The sequence below is a fragment of the Amphibalanus amphitrite genome, unplaced genomic scaffold (genome assembly GCF_019059575.1).
Source record: "Amphibalanus amphitrite isolate SeventyFive unplaced genomic scaffold, NRLGWU_Aamphi_draft 000643F_arrow, whole genome shotgun sequence".
Taxonomy (NCBI): Eukaryota; Metazoa; Arthropoda; class Thecostraca; order Balanomorpha; family Balanidae; genus Amphibalanus; species Amphibalanus amphitrite.
Window position 1 is genome coordinate 258,222 of NW_024882137.1, and position 24,279 is coordinate 282,500.

The 24,279-nt window shown below is 49.6% G+C and overlaps 1 long non-coding RNA gene across 1 annotated transcript; it reads right to left on the reverse strand.

Moving 5' to 3' along the window:
* Positions 1–1,593: 1,593 nt before the first annotated feature.
* Positions 1,594–14,129, reverse strand: LOC122363849. Its single transcript, XR_006253430.1, has 2 exons — positions 13,974–14,129; positions 1,594–2,195 (listed from the first exon to the last, which is right to left on the reverse strand). It is a non-coding gene; the product is annotated as an uncharacterized LOC122363849 (long non-coding RNA).
* Positions 14,130–24,279: the final 10,150 nt, after the last annotated feature.

Genomic DNA, 24,279 nt, shown 5'->3' on the forward strand with positions numbered 1-24,279 from the left:
TCCACGCCCTGCTGGGGGGGGGTGTTTGAACACCCCCCCTTCTAACTCGGCTCCTGGGCCACGTAGCGATATGCGGAAGGCGGCGTTCGAAAGAGCGTCAAAAATAATGAGGAAATCACTTCAGTCAATTTTTTGGTCAGGTCAAAGGTCAGGTCACCAGAGGTCATTGAAGGCAAAATTTCGCCGTTTTCCAGGTCGAATGTCGAAAATTTCCAAGAAGCCAACGCATAACTCGGGAACCAATAGAGCTACAGCGCTGCGGAAAAGCGCATTCGATAGCCCTATTAACGCCCTTTCTGAGTAATTCTCTCAGATTTGACCTAACGTCAACGGTTTTGCCTGCAGGGGGCAAAAACTGCAAAAATAGCCGATTTTTTCGGAAACAGTTTTTCTGCAATAACTTTTGACCCAAGCCTTGTACGAGCTTACTTTTACCGGCATCGTGTTCCTCTCGTCAAGACGTATCGAATGAATTATAACTTGACCTTGAAAGGTCAACTTGAAAATTTGACCTCAGGTCAAGGTCATGACCTGACCGGAAAGGGTCATGTTGCATATCAGTCGATCCGTATCGTCTAGCTGAACACATCTAAGGCGTTTTCATCGCTCTAGCATGCCTCTATCAAAAGTTATTTGCGAAAAACTGTTAGATACCATTCGTGACCTAAGATGACCTCAGGGCATAAACAGGGGTCACGGACACCATTTTCATGTTCAGTGTGTCTAAAACACTTGTAATTCAGTGTTTGGGAGTGTTTATAATGTCTTTCGTCCAAAAGAGGCGCATTTCAATTTTCTCCCATTGACTTATAATGGGGAGGTCGCAAAATTGACCTGACCTTAGGTCATCGACATCAAAATTCTGAGATATACATTTTGTACATGCTATTGCTCTTAGCAATCGCTGAAAGTTTCAAAGCGATCGGTCACTCGGTGTAGCTATGACAGACATTGAAAGTTTTTATGAGGTGAGGTCACTTCAAGTGACCTGGTGACCTGACGTTGAATGACCTTGGTCTGAAATTTTCACAACATGTGTAGAATTGATGTATGATAAGGTGTACCAAAAACGGCGGCGCTCCGCGCCGCCGTTTTTGAGATATTCGCGAAAAACCACAAGGGGGGGTGTTCAAACACCCCCCCCCCCAGCAGGGCGCGGGTTAAATGATGTCTGATAGATATGATGGAGAGAAACCAATTTACAAGATCGGCTTAACTTGTGCCATGGAAGCGTACTAAGTGTCTGAGTTTGGGCAGCTTTCCGGGGGCCGGCTCTGAGCCCACCGCTCCGCCTGACTCACACCTCTGCCCCCTCTGCCCCTCCTCCCTCCCTCTGCCGGCGCCCACTGGAGCGGCCTGGACCGGTGCCCGCCCCTCTCCCCCCTCCCCGTCCAGGCATCCAGCGCCGCCATATCGGGCCGGCCGGCCGGTGACGTCACTCAGGCCGGCCGGTGACGTCACTCGGGCCTGCCGGCCGGTGACGTCACCCTCAGCGCCGCCACTGATAGTCTCTGATGGTGGTGCTCGGCGTCAGGCCAGCCCGCCTCGCAGAGCGGGGAGAACACTGGTCACGTGTAATATTACTACATATAATTCATTTTAATTCTTTATAAAGGCGGTCTCCGTTCCGACGTTTTATTTCAATATCCTCGTTTAACAGCCACTACAGCAGTCGGCGCGGTCGGCAGTTTGGGCGTTCATCTGTGTCATATAACAGCTGGCGCGGCCCGGGTCGGGTCGGCCGTCGGCTCGTCTGCGCTCGGTATTGAATCGGCAGCTGCTTGGGGCGCCGGCAGCTGCTGAGGGCGCCGTCAGCTGCTCGAGGCGCCGGCAGCTGCTGGGGGCGCCGGCAGCTGCTCGGGGCGCCGGCAGCTGCTCGGGGCGCCGGCAGCTGCTGGGGGCGCCGGCAGCTGCTGGGGGCGCCGGCAGCTGCACGGGGCGCCGGCAGCTGCTCGGGGCCCGGTCGCCGAGCGCCTGGCGCCGGGGCAGCTCCGGCCGCCCGGCCGCGCAGTGCCGGCTCGCCGCCGCTGGAGGCCAGTGGTGCGGGCACCGGCGCCGGCCAGCTGACGTGACGTCATACATCGGTCCGCCCGCTTCCTACTCAGGGAGGCTCAGCTCTGCAGTGTGACGTCACACTGGGCGACACCCGGTGTGACGTCACTCGGTGATGTCAATGTCCAGAATGGTGTCCGAGTCTGGAACAGGGGCGGGCTGGTTCAGGTGGCCGGCGGCTAGTTACGCGCACCTCCGATAGATGTCCTCAGTGTGCGGCCTGGTATTCAGCCGTGATCAGACTGCAGACATAGCCAACAGCGCATAGGTATATCAGTCAGTGGAGGTTTGGTCAATCGTTGTCATTTTTAGCACATGCCATTTTTGGCAACCATGCGCCAAAAATGACAACGCTATCAGCTGTTTTTGGCAACGATGAAGCCAATTTCACTCCTCAGCGAGGAAATCACGATTTTGGAAATACAAGCACTGATTTTGGAAAACAAATGCTGCCACCTGGTGCAAGAAGAAGAAACCAGCTTAACCCTATTAGTGGCAGGCTCCTGGCTACCCCTATTAGTGGCAGGGGGGGGGGCTGTTTACGACCCCCCCCCCCCTTGATATCTCGAGATCTAACGGGCCGATTTTCAAAATTCAAACGGCATTCGATTTCGCTCAACGAGATCTACAATTCTAAAAAAAAAATTAAAATGTAAATAGGGGGGTAGAGGGGGGTAAAAACGGAAAAATTGCAGATACATTTTAGACTGTTTATCACGGCCAGGTTTCTGAACCAATCTTAACGCAACTTTTGCCGATCGATAGAGAATGAACCAGGAATTCACATGGATCCTAAAAATATGCATTTTCAAAAATCATAGGCGGATACAGATCATTGAGATTAGGGGTACACAAAAAGTATTGTAAATAAGGTTTTTGTTGGTAGTGTTTCTAAAAAGGGTGGCAACGGTCTTGTTATGTTACAATTTTCTTATGAGAGAACGACTAAAATTGTATTGGTCATGCATAGGCGGTGTCAGGGCACCTATGTTGGGAGGTAAAAAATAAACCCCCTTTTTGGACGCCTGGATCCGCCTATTATCCCGCGCCCTGCTGGGGGGGGGTGTTTGAACACCCCCCCTTGTGGTTTTTCGCGAATATCTCAAAAACGGCGGCGCGGAGCGCCGCCGTTTTTGGTACACCTTATCATACATCAATTTTACACATGTTGTTAAAAATTTCAGACCAAGGTCATTCAAGGTCAGGTCACCAGGTCACTTGAAGTGACCTCACCTCATAAAAAATTTCAATGCCTGTCATAGCTACACCGAGTGACCGATCGTTTTGAAACTTTCAGCGATTGCTAAGAGCAGTAGCATGTACAAAATGTATATCTCAGAATTTTGATATCGATGACCTAAGGTCAGGTCAATTTTGCGACCTCCCCATTATAAGTCAATGGCAGAAAATTGAAATGCGCCTCTTTTGGATGAAAGACATTATAAACACTCCCAAACACCGAATTACAAGTGGTTTAGACACACTGAACTTGAAAATGGTGTCCGTGACCCTTGTTTATGCCCTGAGGTCATCATAGGTCACGAATGGTATCTAACAGTTTTTCGCAAATAACTTTTGATAGAGGCATGCTAGAGCGATGAAAACGCCTTAGATGTGTTCAGCTCGACGATACGGATCGACTGATATGCAACATGACCCTTTCCGGTCAGGTCATGACCTTGACCTGAGGTCAAATTTTCAAGTTGACCTTTCAAGGTCAAGTTATAGTTCATTCGATGCGTCTTGACGAGAGGAACACGATGCCGGTAAAAGTAAGCTCGTACAAGGCTTGGGTCAAAAGTTATTGCAGAAAAACTGTTTTCGAAAAAATCTGTTATTTTTGCAGTTTTTGCCCCCTGCAGGCAAAACCGTTGACTTTAGGTCAAATCTGAGAGAATTACTCAGAAAGGGCGTTAATAGGGCTATCGAATGCGCTTTTCCGCGGCGCTGTAGCTCTATTGGTTCCCGAGTTATGCGTTGGCTTCTTGGAAATTTTCGACATTCGACCTGGAAATCGACGAAATTTTGCCTTCAATGACCTCTGGTGACCTGACCTTTGACCTGACCAAGAAATTGACCAAAATGATTTCGTCATTATTTTTTACGCTCTTTCGAACGCCGCCTTCCGCGTATCGTCACGTGGCCCAGGAGCCGAGTTACAAGGGGGGGTGTTCAAACACCCCCCCCCCCCCAGCAGGGCGTGGAAATCCAGGACCCCCAGCTGGGCGCGGGTTATTGCAAAAACGTGTCAAAAGAGGATGCACAATAACTTTGTATAGGTGTTATCACATGATACCTTTCATTCACTGTTCGTAAAACTGGTGCAGCATCGTGATATTCGCCCAAATGACTCGCTTCACGAATAGGACCCCCCAATTCCCAGTGCTCTGGAGCCGCCCCTGGTAAAGTTATGAACTTGAAATTTTCAGGGAATGTGCCCAATTTAGTTTTAGGAAAAGTCAGAAAATTTCAGCATCGTAGCTTCAGCGGTTTCGGAGATATTCCCGAAAAACCTGAGAGGTGGATAAAAACAACCCCCCCCCCTGCCACTAATAGGGTTAAATATGGCCGTTGTTTGTATGGTAGTCCAACGTTGAAGTATACCTTTTTTGTGGCCTGAAGTTGGAACTTTAAATTGAAGCATCCGAAAATGATCGATATTGATCGGAAACATTTTTATTACGGAGCGAGCGAAGCGAGCGTAGTCTTTCCTTAGATTAACGGAAATTTCTGAGTATGAGCGGCCGGCCGGCCGGCCGGCCGGCCGGCCGGCCGTGGTCACTGCCTGGACGGGGGATTCCGGTTGAAGCGCAGTCACGTGACCTGCGATATCTCGGTGCGCTCTAAGCGGAAGGGGTGTGCCCTTATAGGTTCGTTAACTTTTGAGCCTATTTATTTGTGTCGTAACGATTGCAAATAATTTCAATCGTCGATGGACAGAGAATTGAAAAAGCATTACGAATATGTATATTTTGACTGGAAAATACGTCAATGGCAGCCTGCAGCCTATTCGGCACGGGAAGTTTTTTTCCGGAATTGTCAGTACTAATTGCGCAAAACTACGCCTAAACTGGAAAAGATGGTTCAGGTAACAGCGCAGTGTGTTTATACATAAGGTTTCTTTAAGCGCACTGCACTCATTTCGGATCAAGTACGCCCTGAATGGATATTTCTTTTTTTTTACCTATACCATTTTCTTTTACCTTCCAACGAAGCTGCCATATGAAGCACTTTCCCAGTATCGATGCATGCAGGCCTGTAGATCATAATGGATAGGTACATTATTGTAAATTCCACATATTTTACTACGCATATAATTATAATTTCCTAGAAAAAGAATCGTGATATCCCCTTCCGAAAACGAAAATTCATCGTTTTTTCCACTTATTCTGCCTCCGATTCCATTTCACTGGCCTTCTCAGGCTTGAAACGGGACCTCTTAGACTGGAACACGGGCCCTCTCCAGCTTGAAACGGGCCGTGCTTTCCAGCTCAGGGGCGTCATCGACGTTGTGTTCGGAGGGGTCGCGACCCTGCATTTTTATGAAACCAGAGCAGTCGGACCCCACACTTTGAGCACTGGTACTTATCTATGAAAATAAATTACCTATTTCTTATGTAAATCTAGTGCTCACCCCCAAAAATAGTGGGTAAAATCAGGAGCTTTTTGGGCTTTTGTGGGATTTACTTTGACTGACCGTCTGGCCTGGCCCCCTCACTCGAAAAATATGTGGCTCTAATTGGGCCCACCTTTTGTGACGGGCTGCGGCCGCCAGTGATGGCGCCAGGCCAGGCCATCTGTGCTCATGGCCTAGCAGCACCTCTGGCAAGAGTTCCCTCCATGGCAGGAATAGGCCCGGAACAGGGGCAGGGCCGGCGCCACAGGGGGGGCAGCTGCCCCCCCCCCCCAGCTGCCAGCCGGGCCCTTTAAAAAAATGCAGGAACGTGCATTTGGAGGCAAGAGGTACCTAATGGCCAATTTATGCACCTGAATTCGATCGGAGACCACTTGTCGGTCGGAGGGCCCTGGTCAGTGCTCAGCTGGAGGGCCCTGGTCGGCTAGAGGGCCCTTTTCAGTCAGAGGGCCTTGGTCGGCCAGAGGGCCCTGGTTAGTCAGAGGGCCCTGGTTGACCAGATGGCCCTGGTCAATCAGAGGGCCCTGCTATGTCAGAGGGTCCTGGTCGGCCAAAGCACAGAGGACCCTGGTCGGTCAGAGCTCAGAAGGCCTTGGTCGGCCAGAGGGCCCTGGTCGGCCAGAGGGTCCTGGTCGGCCAGATGGCCCTGGCCCTTGTCCGTCAGAGGGCCCTGGTCGGTCAGAGGGCCCTGGTCCGCCAGAGGGCCCCGAACCCGGTCGATCAGAGGGTCCTGGTCGGTCAGAAGGCCCTGGTCGGTCAGAGGGCCACAATCGGTCACGGGTCCTTGGTCGGCCAAAAGGCCTTTGTCCGTCAGAGGGTCCTGGTCAGTCAGAGGGCCCTGATCGGCCAGAAGGTTTGTCAACCTTCTGGCCGATCAGGGCCAGAAGGTTGACAAACCTTCTTCAAATCAACCTTTTCAAAAATTTTTGATTGACACCGGTAGATTAACTTAGACTCTTGCACGCGGTAAACTTGCTCATGTGGCTGGTGACCGAGGTGGGTTGTGTGGCGGCTGACACCGACATCAGACTTTGGCGCCCGGCGGCCGGTGCCGTGGCGGCGGCCGGTGTTTTATCCCTTGGTTTACCCTTACCCAGACATGGTGCCTCGAGTTAAGTACATTGTGTGCTTTGGCATCATGTCTTATCTGTTTGTTCAACTTTATTTTTGCATGCCTTGATCAATAAACGAAGTGATGATGATGATGATGATGATGAAGGTCGGTCAGAGGGCCCTGGTCCGCCAGAGGGCCCCGGACCCGGTCAATTAGAGAGTCCTGGTCGGTCAGACTCTTGGCTCTGGTCGGCCTTGGTCGGTCAGAGGGCCCTGGTCAGCCAAAAGACCCTGGTCTGTCAGTGGACCTTGGCCTGTCAGGGGTCCTGGACGGTCAGAGGGTCCTGGTCGGCCAGAGGGCCCTGGTTGGGCAGAGGGCATTGATTGGCCAATGGACCTTGTCACTTCAGTCAGGGGGCTTGGTTAGTCAAAGGGCCCTGGTCTCAGTGTCTCAGTGAAGGGAGGAGACGCTGATTCAGAATCGCGCGCCCTCAAATGGTCCGTTTTCTGCTCAGCGTTGGGCCTCTATGTTAGTTCCGGTGTTTTTATTTATTTATTTTTATTCTTATTTTTGCATAATTTGGGCCCCTCTCGAAAAATAATGGGCCAAATCCGAGGAGTTTTCGGATTTTGAGTACTTATAGGTTACCTTGGGCCTTTCCGCCATGGGCCCTTTACCGGGACAAGCTGCCCCCAGTCCGAAATCTGTGGCGCCGGCCCTGAACGGGGGGGGGGGGGGGGGTGCAAGAGCGTCGCCACGGCGCGGACCATTGGGTTGACGAGGAGCTCCATTCTTAAAACATCGTGCCATACCTATGAATATTGATATATTTCCAAAATGTTGGGGTTGACAACCACCAAGGAATATTAAGTTCCAGCCATGCAAACAGCAGCACTGTTCAACTATTTATTACTGACATAACATCATAGGCCCGGGAACAGGGAGAAGGGGGGGGGGGGGTGGTCAGCAGAGGAAGCCGCCCCTCAAAATTTGGGGAAATTTAGTATTGGCCCAATGGCGTTGCATGGAAACAAAATGAGTTGAAAATCACATTTGCCTCCTCAACTTTTCAAAATGTTCCCGCGCTGCTGCATAGCATTCACAAACCCATGCCTCACGAATTAGAGGCATGGTTAAATTTATTTTACCAAACGATGGACAATGATGCCCCAACATGTGTGAGAAGTTTCATTATGATCCTTGGACTGTGGATCCTTTGATCCTTAAGACTGTGGGTACCAGCGTAAGAAAACCTCTAGACTTTGGCACACACCCCGGAAGAACCGGTCGGAGGCTGTACCTCTTTGGCATCAATAACTCATTGACCTGACATTTAGCGTCCGTCTAGGATAAAACTTGGAAGGGTCGATACGACCCACCTGCCTGTGCGAGGGTTAATTCACCATACTTGACCCGTTTTCGAAATGTATTCCGCTAGCCGCTTGTGGTCAGTAGTGGCAAACGTCCCCCCCCCCCCCACACACACACACATGCAATTATAAACACCGACAGTACAGGGTGGATTAAGACTCGTAATACGTCACAAATCCATACACCCCTTAAGACCCTTAATTACACTTAAATAGCTGAATAGCTGAATCAAGACCAGAGTGAAACATTAGGACATGATGTGAATATCACATTTCAGGAAGTGTTATATGTTATGTAATGCTAAAGATCAATCAAATATACAGAATAAACAACGCAACATATAAATCATTAATAAAGTTTTTTTTCCTGAAATGCGCTTAAATCGTCATTTTTTCCTTCATGCGCTTAAACACGCAATTTATCTGTCATTTTTCCGCGCACTGCGCCGACAAGGGACAAATTTCTGGGACTTAAAAGCGCACATAGGCAAAAGTGCGCCAGAACTGAACCAGCCCAAAATATAAAACTTATTTTTTAGGAAAAGTATGACGAAGTTCTTATTTATTGAAGTGTTTTATGATGTTTTAAGATGAGACGAGTAATATCCAAACACTCGTTCTTCAATTTAACCGTTTTTTTGTTAAAACACTTTTCACAAATTCAGCTTAAAAATCGAGTGGGGCTGCATGAGTTTAACATTGTCCATACAGCCAGATGGGGTGCAATTTTCCTGAAGTGCGAATAGCTGCTAGCCGAGACCAAAATCTTGATCCGCGCATAAAACACTGGTAAATATGATGAAAAGCATCATATTGTGTACGGTAACGGGTAATTTATCAGCTATATATTAAGGAAATTCATATTTTAAAAATGTCCACTAGTATTGAGGGAAATTGCTGATTTTCCACTCACGGCGCATTTTCGTCAGTATAAGCGCACTTAAAAACATGAGCGAATTTCGACGCTGTGTTTGCTCAAATTTAATGCATTTAAGTCATATTATTACTTTGCCATGTTCCTGAGCATAATACATGCATATTTCATTCAGTGGCATCGAGCGTTTGAAGATTATGCGGCATTTTACTTTCTTTCCAGTCCAGGCGCATTTTCCTGTGCAAAAACGCAGGAAAAGCGCAGTCCAATCTAAGCGCACCGTGTACATCGGCGGCGCACTCGTTTCCTCGTAAAGCGCAATCCGATTCCCGCTTTTGCGAGGCTTATATCTCAGCAACCACTTGACCGATTTACATGCGGTAATTTTTGTAGGGTAGCTTCATTCCTTCTACCAAGTATTGCACTATTCCCGATGCATGTGGGTGACCCCTTATGCACGTGCCACGTGCAAAACCAAGAGGTGTCACTTTTGTAATTGTTGCAATATCTCGGTAACTACTGGGCCGATTGCGCTGAGAGTTGGCATGTAGGTAGGCACCCACTAGGCAATGCATATCCATGTGCCAGAGTTGGGGTGCTGCTGCACGTGCGCACGTGCAGGGGTCGTTTCCAGATCTCGAGAACGGCTGGACCGATTGCGCTCAAATTTGGTACACGGTTACGGAGCAGTTAGTAGGGTGCCGTGCACAAGTCAGTTGGGACCCATTTTGCACGTGCGCACGTGCAGGGTGCCGCTTCCAGATCTCGAGAACGGCTGGGCCGATTGTGCTCAAATTTGGCACATCGCTAGAGACCGGTTAGTAAGGTGCCGTGCACAAGTCAGTTGGAGGTACCCCCTCGCAATTTCGCACGTGCAAGGCCCACCCTCTCGCTCGCTCCGTTAGTCGCCACAAAAGGCGTTATACTGGTAATATTTATTTACATAACAATGGCCCAACACAACACAATATAAAACAGGACACTTTCGAATCACAACTGTCTGGCGTATCCACAGTTGTACGAGGCCTGATCAAAAAGTATCCGACCCCATTGGTTTGCTCGAAGGCCATCAGGCTCAGGTGTGTGATACCCTGTCTGGATGATACCTTTCGTTGTGCACGTGCACACATATTTTCAGCGTCCACGTCCAGGGGCCGTATTCACGTCGATCATTTTCGTAATAATTTTCTTAAGTTTGACCTACTTCTTAAGTAAATTTTTTTAATCACGTGAATTCCGTCGATAAAAACTTAAGAAGTGTCGACGTGAATACAAAATTATGCTTACGAAAGAAAATCGACTTACGAAGTCGACGTGAATACGGCCCCAGCTCAGTCACTGTCCAGCGTTGCTTGTATGCACGTGCGTACTGCTCGGTCGTCGCATTTCCTCCCAGCGTCAAGATGACCGAAAGAAATGAGCAAAGATATTGCTTCAAATTTTGTCAGAAACTTGGGGAAACGCAGTCCGACACTATCAGAAAAGTTCAGCTGACGTTCGGCGATGAAGCGATGGGCGTTACCCAAATCAAGTTCTGGTACAACCGCTTCAAGAACGGTCGAGGGTCAGTAGAGAGCGACATGCGGCCTGGCAGGCCCTCGACGAGCAGAAATCCTGAAATTGGTGTTGACGACGGTGACGATCAGGGTGTTGTTCATCATGAGTATGCTCCAGAAGGTCAGACGATCAACAAACAATACTATCTGGAAGTTCTGCGTCATCTACGGGACGCGGTGCGGCGTAAGAGACCGGCGTTGTGGGCGACGCAGGACTGGCAGCTTCACCATGACAAAGCACCAGCCCACTCAGCCCATCTCGTACAGGAGTTTCTGGTCAAGCACGGCATCACGCAGGTGCGGCAGGCCCCACACTCACCTGATATGGCCCCATGTGACTTCTGGCTGTTCCCCCACTTGAAAATGTCGCTGAAAGGCACAAGATTTCAGGACACAGAGGGGATCAAGACGAATGCGACAATGGCCCTGTTGGCGATCGCGAAGAATGACTTCTCACAGTGCTTCCAGCAATGGAAGGGCAACTGGGCTAAGTGTGTAGAGTTGCAAGGGGCGTACTTTGAGTGAGAATACAGTTCGAACTCTGTAAGCATTCGCGGTTATTGTCTGGGGACAAAGGTCGGATACTTTTTGATCAGGCCTCGTATGTGCGGCCCGTCCGGCCAGGCCGGGACGGCACCATTGGCTATGTCCGCCCCGGCCCCGGGGAGATCTGTTGGCTACCTCCCCGTCCGGGGAGAGCTGTGGGATAACTCCCCGGAGCTTTGGACGGACCGCCACCCTAACATAATTTTGCTAACGTAAACATAATTTTACTGAAGAGATAATGTGTGAAGTTGAGAGAGGAGGCTATTTTATCCAGATGCGGTGGTTTACTTCTTGAAATCATATTTGCTTATGACGACCGCCATGTAATGACGGATGATGCGCGGCCGTCATCAGCAAGAAATAATTTCAAGAAGTAATTAGTAAACCACCGCATCTGGATAAAATGGTCTACTCTCTCAATTTAACATATTTTTTCATCAACATCATGTTTTCGATCAATAGGTATCGATCATTTTCGGATGCTTCAATTTTAAGTTCCAACTTCAGGCCACAAAACAAACTACCATACAAACTAGTGATGTCAATTACGGAAAATCGGAATACCGATACCAAACCAAACACCAACCAAAACCACGGGAAAATACCGAAACCAAACCAACTTGGGAATCTGAGGGAAATACCAACTTTTTACCGATTTCTTAGCCTCTTATACATTAGTGAGGGCTTATGATACCAACAAAATACCAAACACATTACGATTGAAATACCAAATACCGAGTTGGTATCGGTTTGGTATCGGTATACCAAAAAGTTGGTATCCGATTGACGTCTCTAATACAAACAATGGGCACATTAAGGCCTGGCTACACTATGCGTTTTCTGCGTGCGTTTTTGCAGGTTTGCGTGTTTTGCGTAATATCGTTCTAGGAAAAAAGTTATAAACAATAAGATTTTTATTTTGATTATATACAAAAGCTAATATAACTCTTATGTAACTAAAATTTAAGGTTAAAAACATCACGAAAACGTAATATCGTTCCTTTTTCTAGAACGATATCACGCAAAACACGCAAACACTCAAAAAACGCACGAAGAAAACGCAATGTGTAGCCAGGCCTTTAAAGCTGGCTTCTTCTTTTTGCACCAGGTGGCAGCACATCTTTTCCAAAATCAGTGCTTGTCTTTCCAAAATCGTGATTTCCTTGCTGAGGAGTGAAATCGGCTTCATCGTTGTCAAAAATAGCAGAATCGTTGTCATTTTTAGCACGTATGACAAAAATAGCACGTGCTAAAAACCAGTAAAACGCCTTTTGGGCGAAGAACGAGCGAGCGAGATTGTGAGCCCTGCACGTGCGGAAGGGCGAGAGGGTACCTCCAACGGACACCCTTCTAACGGTCAAAGCACCCTTCTAACCGGTCGCTAGCGGTGTGCCAAATTTGAACGCAATCGGCCCAGCCGTTCCTGAGCTCTGGAAGCGGCATTCTGCACGTGCGCACGTGCATTAGAATATAGGATTACTGATTGCTGAAACTAACGTATTTCCATTGAAATTCCACTGATCAATGCGCTATTGAACTGCATGTGCCCATTCCATGGGTGTCTACCAAACGTCGTCAAAAACATGTCCATGTAGCGCAGATGGCACGTGTGAGCCCCCCGACTCGTCCGTCGCTTCCATCCTCAGGATGTTCAAATCCTGCTGCTCCATGCCGCAACCCTCCCACGGGCTGGACAAGCAACTTTATCTAGTGCGGGCTGCTCCCTTGGAGCGGCACCGCTGCTCCCGAGGGAGCACACCCGTGGCCTGGTGCAATCAGTGCCTACTTTTGGGCTGGTCGGCCTGTCCATTCGGACGGGCTCGGCCCCGATGACTCACTAGGGTGCCTGCCCACACCAATACCCCCTAATTCCTATCAACCTTCCGGCCCTAAACTGGTCTCATTGGACCGAAAGGGCCTAACCCGAAGAAAAAAGGTAATAATGTGAGCGCCGTCAGCTCGCGGTGTGTAAGTGCAGGTGTGTCGGCGCCGGCGCCACGTCTCACCCTGTGTCGGCGTCGGCGCCACGTCTCACCCTGTGTCGGCGCCGGAGCCACGTCTCACCCTGTGTCGGCGCCGGGGCCACATCTCACCCTGTGTCGGCGTCGGCGCCACGTCTCACCCGGTGTCGGCGTCGGCGCCACGTCTCACCCGGTGTCGGCGCCGGCGCCACGTCTCACCCTGTGTCGGCGTCGGCGCCACGTCTCACCCTGTGTCCGCGCCGGCGCCACGTCTCACCCTGTGTCGGCGCCGGCGCCACGTCTCACCCTGTGTCGGCGCCGGCGCCACGTCTCACCCTGGTCGGCACCGGCGCCACGTCTCACCCTGTGTCGGCGTCGGCGCCACGTCTCACCCTGTGTCGGCGCCGGAGCCACGTCTCACCCTGTGTCGGCGCCGGGGCCACATCTCACCCTGTGTCGGCGTCGGCGCCACGTCTCACCCTGTGTCGGCGTCGGCGCCACGTCTCACCCCGTGTCGGCGCCGGCGCCACGTCTCACCCTGTGTCGGCGCCGGCGCCACGTCTCACCCTGTGTCGGCGCCGGCGCCACGTCTCACCCTGTGTCGGCGCCGGCGCCACGTCTCACCCTGGTCGGCACCGGCGCCACGTCTCACCCTGTGTCGGCGTCGGCGCCACGTCTCACCCTGTGTCGGCGCCGGAGCCACGTCTCACCCTGTGTCGGCGCCGGGGCCACATCTCACCCTGTGTCGGCGTCGGCGCCACGTCTCACCCTGTGTCGGCGTCGGCGCCACGTCTCACCCCGTGTCGGCGCCGGCGCCACGTCTCACCCTGTGTCGGCGTCGGCGCCACGTCTCACCCTGTGTCGGCGCCGGCGCCACGTCTCACCCTGTGGTCTCACTCTGTGTCGGCGCCGGCGCCACGTCTCACCCTGGTCGTCGTCCATGTGGATGACAGGGATCCGGTTCGGACGGAACGGCGGCTCCATGAACCGGCCCGGCGGCGGTCCGCCCATGAACCGGCCCGGAGGTCCGCCCATGAACCGGCCCGGCGGCTCCATGAACCGGCCGGGCGGTCCGCCCATGATCCGGCCCGGCGGCGGCGGTGGCAGCCGGCTCGGGCCGCCGCCCGACGTCAGGTTCCAGGGCGCTGCCGGAGTAGACACAGGTGGCTGTCAGTCTCAGGTGACTGTATGTCTCATTGACAGTATGCCTCAGATCACCACCTGTCTCAGTGACCGTCTGACTCAGGTGGCTGTATGCAGTGGCGTGTTTAGGGGGGCCATGGGGGCCATGGGGGCCATGGCCCCCCCTTTCCGCCCAGCCGCCCAGATGGCGCCCCAATTAGCGCCGACTAGGCTGATGCCGTTTTACAGAGGGAACATGAATTAAAAAGTGATGTGCAGGCAGGGATCGAGCTCAATATCTCTTTGAGGGGGGGGGGGGGTGCCTGGACACCCCAATGTTCTCCAGGGCACCCCGAAATAGGACAGGAGCCCCTCAATGTTGAAGGGCGCCCCTCCGGAAACCAGAATATTCCGAATCCCCAGGGTCGATGGCGCCCCTGAAGAGCCGCTGACACCCATCTGAACGGAACAGTCGCCCCATTAAAGGTTGATGGCGCCCCTCCAGAGCACTCGGCGCCCCTCTGAAGTTCACAGCTTCCCCCAATCGGCCCATCCTTAAGATCGATAGCGCCCCATGAAACCACTGGCGCCCCTCTAAAGCACCCGCACTATTCTCAAGATCACAGTCGCCCTATCCGAAATCAATAGCGCCCTCAAGATCCACTAGCGCCCCCCCCCCCCTGAGACCGAAGTCGTCCCGCTTGAGACTAAAGTCGCCCCATTCCAGCCCAATGACGCCCCTCCAGAGCGTCCGGCGCGCCTCTGAAGATCACAGTCGTCCTCATCCGAGGTCGTTGGCGCCCCTCAAAAGTCACTGGCGCCCATCTAAACGGAGATTACAGCTGCCCCATCTTACAATCGATGGCAACCCTCTGAAACCAATGGCGCCCTTCTAGAGTAGGTACCCGGCGTCCCTCTGAAAATCACATTCGCCCCATCCGAGACAACGCCCCTTGAGACTACAATCGCCCCACCCAAGCTCAAGGCGCCCCTCCAGAGCGTCCGGCGCCCTGCTGAAGGCAACAGTGGCCCCATCCATGCCCAATGGCGCCTTCAACGTCCTTCTAAAGATCACAGTCGCCCCCATCAATCCGAGTTCGCTGGCGCCGCTCAAGAGCCACTGGCGCCCACCAGAACCGGAATTTCAGTTGGCCCATCCTAGATCAATGGCGCCCCTCTGAAACACTGGTGCCCCTCTGAAAATCCCAGTCGGACCATCCGAGATGAATGGCGCCCATCCAGACCGTCCGACGCCCTACTGAAGGCAGCAGTGACCCCATCCAAGCACTGCACCCATCTAGAGCACCCGGTGCCCTTCTGAAGATCACATTCGCCGTATTCGAGGTCGTTGGCGCCCTCCAGTAGACGCTGACGCCCATCTGAATGGAGACTTCAGTCGCCCCGCCCCATTCAAGATCGATAGCGCCCCCGCCCCCTGAAACCACTGACACTAGGTAATTATTTGACAACTAGAGGGACAGCATTACGCGCAGCGTAATAAGTCAATTTTCATTAAAATCGGCCCAGTAGCGGCCGAGTTATTGCCAGAATAAATTTGGCGTCTCCTCTTGGCCGGCGGTGCCCTGTTCCGGTATTCATTGCCAAAGGTCAGTGACCTTCCGGCTCTGATTTCGCTCAGTTTTGCAAGCGAAGAAACTGAGGCTAATGCGCGTGCTCTCTGATCGGCGACGGCCGCGGCCCAACATGCGGCAAAGATGTGCCCGCCACGTGCAAGCCACCGAACCCACCCCCTCGAAAAGTTGATACGACAAACAGATGCACGCGTCCGACTTAAGTCGAAAATTTCACCCCCGTAGCCCGCACCGTTCCGGAGCAATAGCCCGCCAAGCGTGACTGACGCGTCACATACATACATACATACATACATACATACATACATACATACGGACGTTTTGATTTTTATATATGTGAATTACGCGCAGCGTAATAAATCAATTTTCAATAAAATCGGCCCAGTAGCGGCCGAGTTATTGCCAGAATAAATGTTGCGTCTCCTCTTGGCCGGCGGTGCTCTGTTCCGGTATTCATTGCCAAAGGTCAACGACCTCCGACTCTGTTTTCCCTCATTTTCGCAGCGAACAATCTGAGCCTAGGGCGCGTGCCGTCTGCTCAAAGCCGGCCGCGGCCAAAATATCGCAAAGATGCGCCCGCCACGTGCAAACCGGCGAGCGCACCCCCACCAAAATTTAATACGACAAACAGATGCACGCGTCCGACTTTAGTCCAAAATTCCACCCCCGTAGCCCGCACCGTTCCGGAGCAATAGCCCTTAAAGCGTGACTGACGCGTTTCATACAGACATTTTGATTTTTATATATGTAATGGGGCTTGCTCATCGACACCAAAGGCCCTTTTCAAGATGCAGCAGCCAGGCGGCGCCGAGCTGGGCTAGGATGTGCCAAGCGTTTCTTATAAGGCAGCCTCGTTAGTGCCACCCCTCGTTGCGATACCTCCCCTTCACCGTACAATGCCACCCCTCAATTCAAGTGGTGTACCTCAGCGCAGTGCCACCCATTATTGCGATGCCGCCCCCGCCAAGCAATGCGGTGCCGCCCCTAGCTCACGCGTTTTTTTATTGAACGTGTTGGGGGTGTTTGAGCACCCACTTCTAACTCAGCTTGTGGGTCACGTCGAGACACGCAGAAGGCGGCGTTCGAAAGAGCGTCGAAAACTATTACAAAACTACTTAGATCATTTTTAAGGTTAGGTCGAACTGGTCGAAGGTCAGGTCACCGGAGACAACCGAAAATCAAATTTCGCCGATTTTAACATTTTTCGACAAGGAGGCGCATAAGTCAGGACCAAAGAGATTGAGCCACAGCGCCGCAGCAAAGCGCATTCGATAGCTCTTTTTATGCTCTTTCCTATACGTTATCTCAGATTTTACCTAAGAAAAACGTCTCAGCCTCAAAATATACGTTTTCGCGGAGGGTGTTTATCTGTAATAACTTTTAGCTTAGACCTGCACGAGATTAGTTGAACTGGCATCGTGTTCTATTTTTCGAGACAAGGCAAATGAACCAGAATTTGGCATTAACCTTCCAGGCGGTGGGGGGAGGCATTCCCCTTTAGTTTTTTCGATATATCTCCAGAACCGCTGCGCCGATCGTCACCAAACTTTCAGTACCCTCCCGTGAATAGCTATTGCACATTGTGACTAAATTTCTCCAAAGGCTATGATAGGTTGGTCGCTAATGACGTCAGAGTGACGTCATTTTTGCCATTTTCTACCCAAAAAAAGGTTTCGCGGGAAGAGCTGTCAGGCCTACAGCTTTAGAGATACATAAAAAATGTTTCAAACATTAAAGATGTAGAATTAAAAGGGCTACAACACCGCTACCATGATTTTTATTTTTTTTTGATTTTGACCCCTAAAAATCAAAAATAGTTTTTTTTTAATATAATAGCCGAAAAATCCAACAAATTTTTTTTACATATAAAAAAAACGGAAAATATATGATAGTCCCTACCGCCTTCTATCTACATACCAAATTTGAGATCGATACCTCTTTTCTTGGCCAAGTTATAGCGAAAAACTGTTCAAAATTGATGACGTAACATTTTTCTAACTCGATTTGTGGCAATGGGGTTGGGAACTCGATTTTTTAAGAATGCATGAAAATGATCAAACTATTTTCACAGAATTTATGGTGCATACCATTGCCTCATAAAATCAATAAGCTGAGAGAAATGGGGGAAGAAAGATAGGAAACTTGTTTTGAAAAGTTCTTGAAAAAAGATGCTCTTGATGCTGTTACGTCACATGTCACCTTCTGCGGTTGACAAATAATGGCGCATCTGGCGCACCACAGATTACATGTTATAGCAATGGGTGAAAGATGTTGTTTGCTTCACTCTGCCATTCGCGCTGTTTTTAACTTTAAATTATGTTAAAACATTTACGGATGAAATGTTCAGTGTCAAAAATTGATGTGTCTGCCGTGTACTATATTCCCACTTAACATGAGCGCGTGATAAACATTTTATGTACCTCGAATTTTCAAATGATAAAGATGATGAATCGGAGGATGCTGAAAAGCAAAAGCTCATTCCAATATTTGGACTACTTTACGATTAAAATGTTTACATTCCTGTCATCTTATTGATCATTTATTTGTTCTTTTTTATGAAAATAACTTAAGGCGTTGAGAACCGAGGTAATTTCTATCTACCGTGCCTTAACTTACCAGCAACAGCAATCTATCTACGCCCTACGGTGGCAAGGGAGACTGTGAAAGAAGCGTAAGATGGATTCTAAACAATTCTTTTGTGATATACTGAAGGGCAAAGTGCAGAGAAGAGCGTACAAGTCCTGTTTTGTGCCAGGCTGTTGCAGTAGCACTTATGAAACTCCGAAAACGATCTTCGTTCATGTCCCGAACATTACCCTGAGGAGATGATCGTCTGCAATAGCAGGAAGAGCTGATGCAAGTACTTTGAAATCCACTATCAAGTCGGTGCTATTGTTGTAATGATCACTGTGAGGTGAGATATTTGGTGCAAGGGCTGAGTGTAATGCCCAGGAAATGACCTCCATTCGCCCCCTGACCGGTCAGGTTTATAAAATTTGAGTGGATGGCGGTCCGTTTGGGGTTCAGATGTCAATTGTATTTTGTTACTGTCAAACAATGCATGTTATGCTGGCAGCGAATGTGTGTAACGTCGTTTTTCGAAACAGAAGTTAGAACTGTAACGGCAGAGTGCTTGCTGGTCTCATCGTAAGTATTGTAAGTGTTGTAAGCAAAAGCATTGTCAATATTGTAAGTATTGTGAGCATTGATGTATGGTAGATATCACCTCACATGATCTCGGCTCAGATAACCCTCTCCGGTGTCCCTGTCAGTAAATGGCACCTGGATCATTACAGATAAGATAATTTGTTATAATTCTTAAAGAATTGGGTGGTTTTGACTCGTTTACTCGAGGTGCAGGTCGCATTTCAATACTTTTCCATAGGCTTGCAATGTAAAGGTCACGACTCTGACCTAACCTCAGGTCACAGATCAAAAATTCTGAGATATACAAACGACACATACTGCAGGTACTGTTTTGAAGACTTGATGAGAGGAAATAACTTCGTGAAAAACTCAAGCTCTGACGTGTTTGCAAACTTTTCTGAGGTGGGATCAACAAACCCGCTCTGGTTACCTGACCTGACCCGGCATTTTTTTTTTTTTTTGCTGAGATGTGCGCAATGAGCATTTAGGAAAAGTCACCAAATATGAGCTGAATGTCTCGCGGCGTTTGGCAATTGTACAAGGAAATCCTGAAAGGTCTCCCCGTCCGAAATAGGGTTAATGTGTATATGAAGTGTTGCAGATGCCAAACATACCCAGATCTAACACTGCAGTTCCCAGCGCCGCTGGAACGTTTTTAAAACAAACATACATAGGGCATACAAACATGTTTATTTGCATCTGTTTTGGATAATAGCAACTCATGGCGCCATCACCCAGATAACTGTTAGGATTTGAGATACATTTTTATTTAGGCCATTAGATTGGCTGTAATGTTTATTAATATTAGTTGGGCGGAGTTTGGTAGTTTTTTATTTAACCCGCGCCCAGCTGGGGGTCCTGGATTTCCACGCCCTGCTGGGGGGGGTGTTTGAACACCCCCCTTCTAACTCGGCTCCTGGGCCACGTAGCGATACGCGGAAGGCGGCGTTCGAAAGAGCGTCAAAAATAATGAGGAAATCACTTCGGTCAATTTTTTGGTCAGGTCAAAGGTCAGGTCACCAGAGGTCATTGAAGGCAAAATTTCGCCGATTTCCAGGTCAAATGTCGACAATTTCCAAGAAGCCAACGCATAACTCGGGAATCAATAGAGCTACAGCGCCGCGGAAAAGCGCATTCGATAGCCCTATTAACGCCCTTTCTGAGTAATTTTCTCAGATTTGACCTAACGTCAACGGTTTTGCCTGCAGGGGGCAAAAACTGCAAAAATAGCCGATTTTTTCGGAAACAGTTTTTCTGCAATAACTTTTGACCCAGGCCTTGTACGAGCTTACTTTTACCGGCATCGTGTTCCTCTCGTCAAGACGCATCGAATGAACTATAACTTGACCTTGAAAGGTCAACTTGAAAATTTGACCTCAGGTCAAGGTCATTACCTGACCGGAAAGGGTCATGTTGCATATCAGTCGATCCGTATCGTCGAGCTGAACACATCTAAGGCGTTTTCATTGCTCTAGCATGCCTCTATCAAAAGTTATTTGCGAAAAACTGTTAGATACCATTTGTGACCTAAGATGACCTCAGGGCATAAACAGGGGTCACGGACACCATTTTCATATTCAGTGTGTCTTAACCACTTGTAATTCAGTGTTTGGGAGTGTTTATAATGTCTTTCGTCCAAAAGAGGCGCATTTCAATTTTCTCCCATTGACTTATAATGGGGAGGTCGCAAAATTGACCTGACCTTAGGTCATCGATATCAAAATTCTGAGATATACATTTTGTACATGCTATTGCTCTTATCAATCGCTGAAAGTTTCAAAGCGATCGGTCACTCGGTGTAGCTATGACAGACATTGAAACGTTTTATGAGGTGAGGTCACTTCAAGTGACTTGGTGACCTGACCTTGAATGACCTTGGTCTGAAATTTTCACAACTTGTGTAGAATTGATGTATGATAAGGTGTACCAAAAACGGCGGCGCTCCGCGCCGCCGTTTTTGAGATATTCGCGAAAAACCACAAGGGGGGGTGTTCAAACACCCCCCCCCCAGCAGGGCGCGGGTTAACTTGTGGTATGTTGTGCTGATTGCGGGTTGTTCAAACCTTTCAAATGTAAGGACCTTATTGAACTCAACCCTACCCCTACACTATACCCATACGACTGAACGCTTTCCAAGCCCACAAGCATCACGACGCCGAGATGGAATGTAGCCGAGAAATCACCCTCGCCATCTGCTCTAGAGCTAATCGTGTGGGGCGGCGTGTGGGGCGCCGCTTAGCCTATGGGGGTGCACTTCTAGTGGATGGGGGACGGGGGTGCACCTGCACCCCTTTCATATGGAAAGTTACTTCCCTGATTACAGCTCCCCGTATTGCACCTAATCAGGGAACGGCCAGCAAACGAAGAAACTATTTCTGGATGACAGGCGAATAACCGCTCACGCAAGGAGCGGAGCTCCGCCCCGTCCAAAGTGGCCAACAAAGCAGAGACAGAGGCAGCATCACATCTTCCATCAAAGAACTGGTTTCTGGCTTGGAAGATGAGCTCCATCTTTGCATCCGAGTCGGTGCTGTCAGGAATCAGCTGGTCTAATGGAGTGAGAGTAGTGAGACGACTAGCTATTGTATCAGAGCTGCCTGGTCTTCGTAGCATTTGCACCGATTCTTCTCGATCGGACTCTGAATTCTGTCCCTCCTGCGTATTACTTGAGGCATTGCTATGTAGCTAAGTCTTTGGCAGAGTTTCATTATCCATGCTTTGCAAACAGTGCCATAACAACAGTCAACACAGTTAATTAATCACCAAGCTTCTTTGCAAGTTCCAATACAGTTGAATCGCACGCGATTTGAGTGCAAAAATCAAGAAAAGTGCCAACTTGTTCCCGTAAAATATTTTGAATATTGACCTAAAAAATGAGTAATTTCCAGATAAAATAACAGCGAAATCAGTTTTCGCTTGCCAATAAAACTCACAGATATTGAAGCTCCATTATTAAAGGAACATTTTTGTATATGCCATTCTTGATAAAACTTCTTAGCCACGCAATACCAGCGCAAAATAAAGAGACACTGAAAACACGACCAATCACTCCGATTTACCATAGGAAAATACATAGAAAATGTATGTCTCAACTGCGCCAAATATACAGACAGTTATATACCTACATGTGACGTCATGATTAGCCCGACCAATCAGAAGCAAGTCGTTTTCAGCCACAAATAATTAATTTCTGAACTAACTAGGCATTTTTTTAACAAAGTGATTTTAAATTAAATCATTAAAAATTCTTAGCTTTTTTATTTTACCAAAACATACAGAGCATGCAGATAGGTCCCAACCCTATTATAGACCTCGTAGCGCAAAACAAAGACCACCATTAGACTCCCCGTGACGAGCTGCATCGAATCAATGCCTATTTTATGCAAAACTATCATTTTAGACAGTTACATTTTAGACAGACACTAGCTTTTTGTCACTAGCAGACAAGTGGCGCCCCTTTCAAGGGAAAAAGTCGCCCCCTCGAGCACCATGCCCCCCCTTTCGCTGATTTCTGGCTACGCCACTGCACGGTGCATATGAGGGAGCTGTTCCGTCTGTAACGGCCCACTCGTAATGATGGAGGGAGATGCTCCGTCTGTAACGGCCCACGGTGCATACGAGTATGAGGGAGCTGTTCCGTCTGTAACGGCCCACTCGTCATGATGGAGGGAGCTGCTCCGTCTGTAACGGCCCACGGTGCATATGAGGGAGCTGTTCCGTCTGTAACGGCCCACTCGTCATGATGGAGGGAGCTGCTCCGTCTGTAACGGCCCACTCGTCATGATGGAGGGAGCTGCTCCGTCTGTAACGGCCCACTCGTAATGATGGAGGGAGCTGCTCCGTCTGTAACGGCCCACTCGTAATGATGGAGGGAGCTGCTCCGTCTGTAACGGCCCACTCGTAATGATGGAGGGAGCTGCTCCGTCTGTAACGGCCCACTCGTCATGATGGAGGGAGCTGCTCCGTCTGAAACGGCCCACGGTGCATATGAGGGAGCTGTTCCGTCTGTAATGGTCCACTCGTAATGATGGAGGGAGCTGCTCCGTCTGTAACGGCCCAGGTGCATATGAGGGAGCTGCTCCGTCTGTAACGGCCCGGGCCCACTCGTAATGATGGAGGGAGCTGCTCCGTCTGTAACGGCCCACGATACCGTCAGCTCAGGCCGTACCGTCCATGACAGCGCTGAAGAAGCGCAGCAGAAGTCCGGTCTCCGGCAGCGGCGGTCGGCCACGGACACCGGGCCGGCCGGCTGACGGCGGCGGCGGGCCCCCGGCGGGGAGCGGCGGCGGGCCCCCGGCGGGGAGCGGTGGCGGCGGCGGGCCGTCCTGGCGGCGCTCAGCTGGGGCAGAGGCGCGGGGTCAGTCTGCGTCGTTCGTCATGACCTCTTGTGACCATAAGTGGCATACAGGTCAATGGTCATTGTCGAACGCAAACATAGCTCAACTGGAACGGAGCAAAACATTCCTGTCAGTTTCAGCATCACTATACAGAGCGCGCGCGTTTGATCTACATATGTGATGGCAAATCTGTGTGCATCTGTGCGTATTATTAATTTATTATAGTATACACTGGGAAAAATAATCACTTCAAATAAAAGAGTAAAGTGGCTACATTTTTAACCCTGATTTTAGAGTACAATTACTCCACTGACCACTCACTCCACTAAAAGGTGTAGGAGGACTTCTTTTATAATGAAAAGGTGTAGGCATACCACCACTAGAGTAAACTACCACTTGAAAAAGAGTAACTGAGCGCGTACTTCATGGTAAGCTTACACCACCTTGAGTAGTCGTACTCGTAACCCTAGGTAAGTAGACTACTCTAGGTGGTGTAAGGTTACCGTGAGGTACGCGCTCAGTTACTCTTTTTTCAAGAGGTAGTTCACTCTAATGGTGGTATGCCTACTTCTTTTTATTATAAAAGAAGTCATGATACACCTTTAAGTGGAGTAAGTGGAGTTATCGTACTCTTAACACAGGGTTAAAAAATGGAACCACTTAACTCTTTTATTTGGAGAGAATATTTTTATCAGCGTATAGGTACATACCTGCTGATAGATCCAATTAACCCATTTATGCCCAGGAATATTGACCATCATGAAAATCGACGAAATCAAAATATGTTATGCTCCTACCAGGGCCTTGTATGGAATCGAAAATAATTTTTGCCTGCAGCAAAAGTTTCTCGAGAAAAACGTAAAAAACATGCGTTGCGAAATCGCAACGAAGGGCACACCGGGCGCCATCAGCGTTGCGAAAACGCAACGACGGGCACATCAGACGGACATAAAGTACACTGAACTGCCGTATATGCTAATATGTTTTGACAAAACATCAATCAACTGTTGACAACTATTGCTTGAAAATGCGGA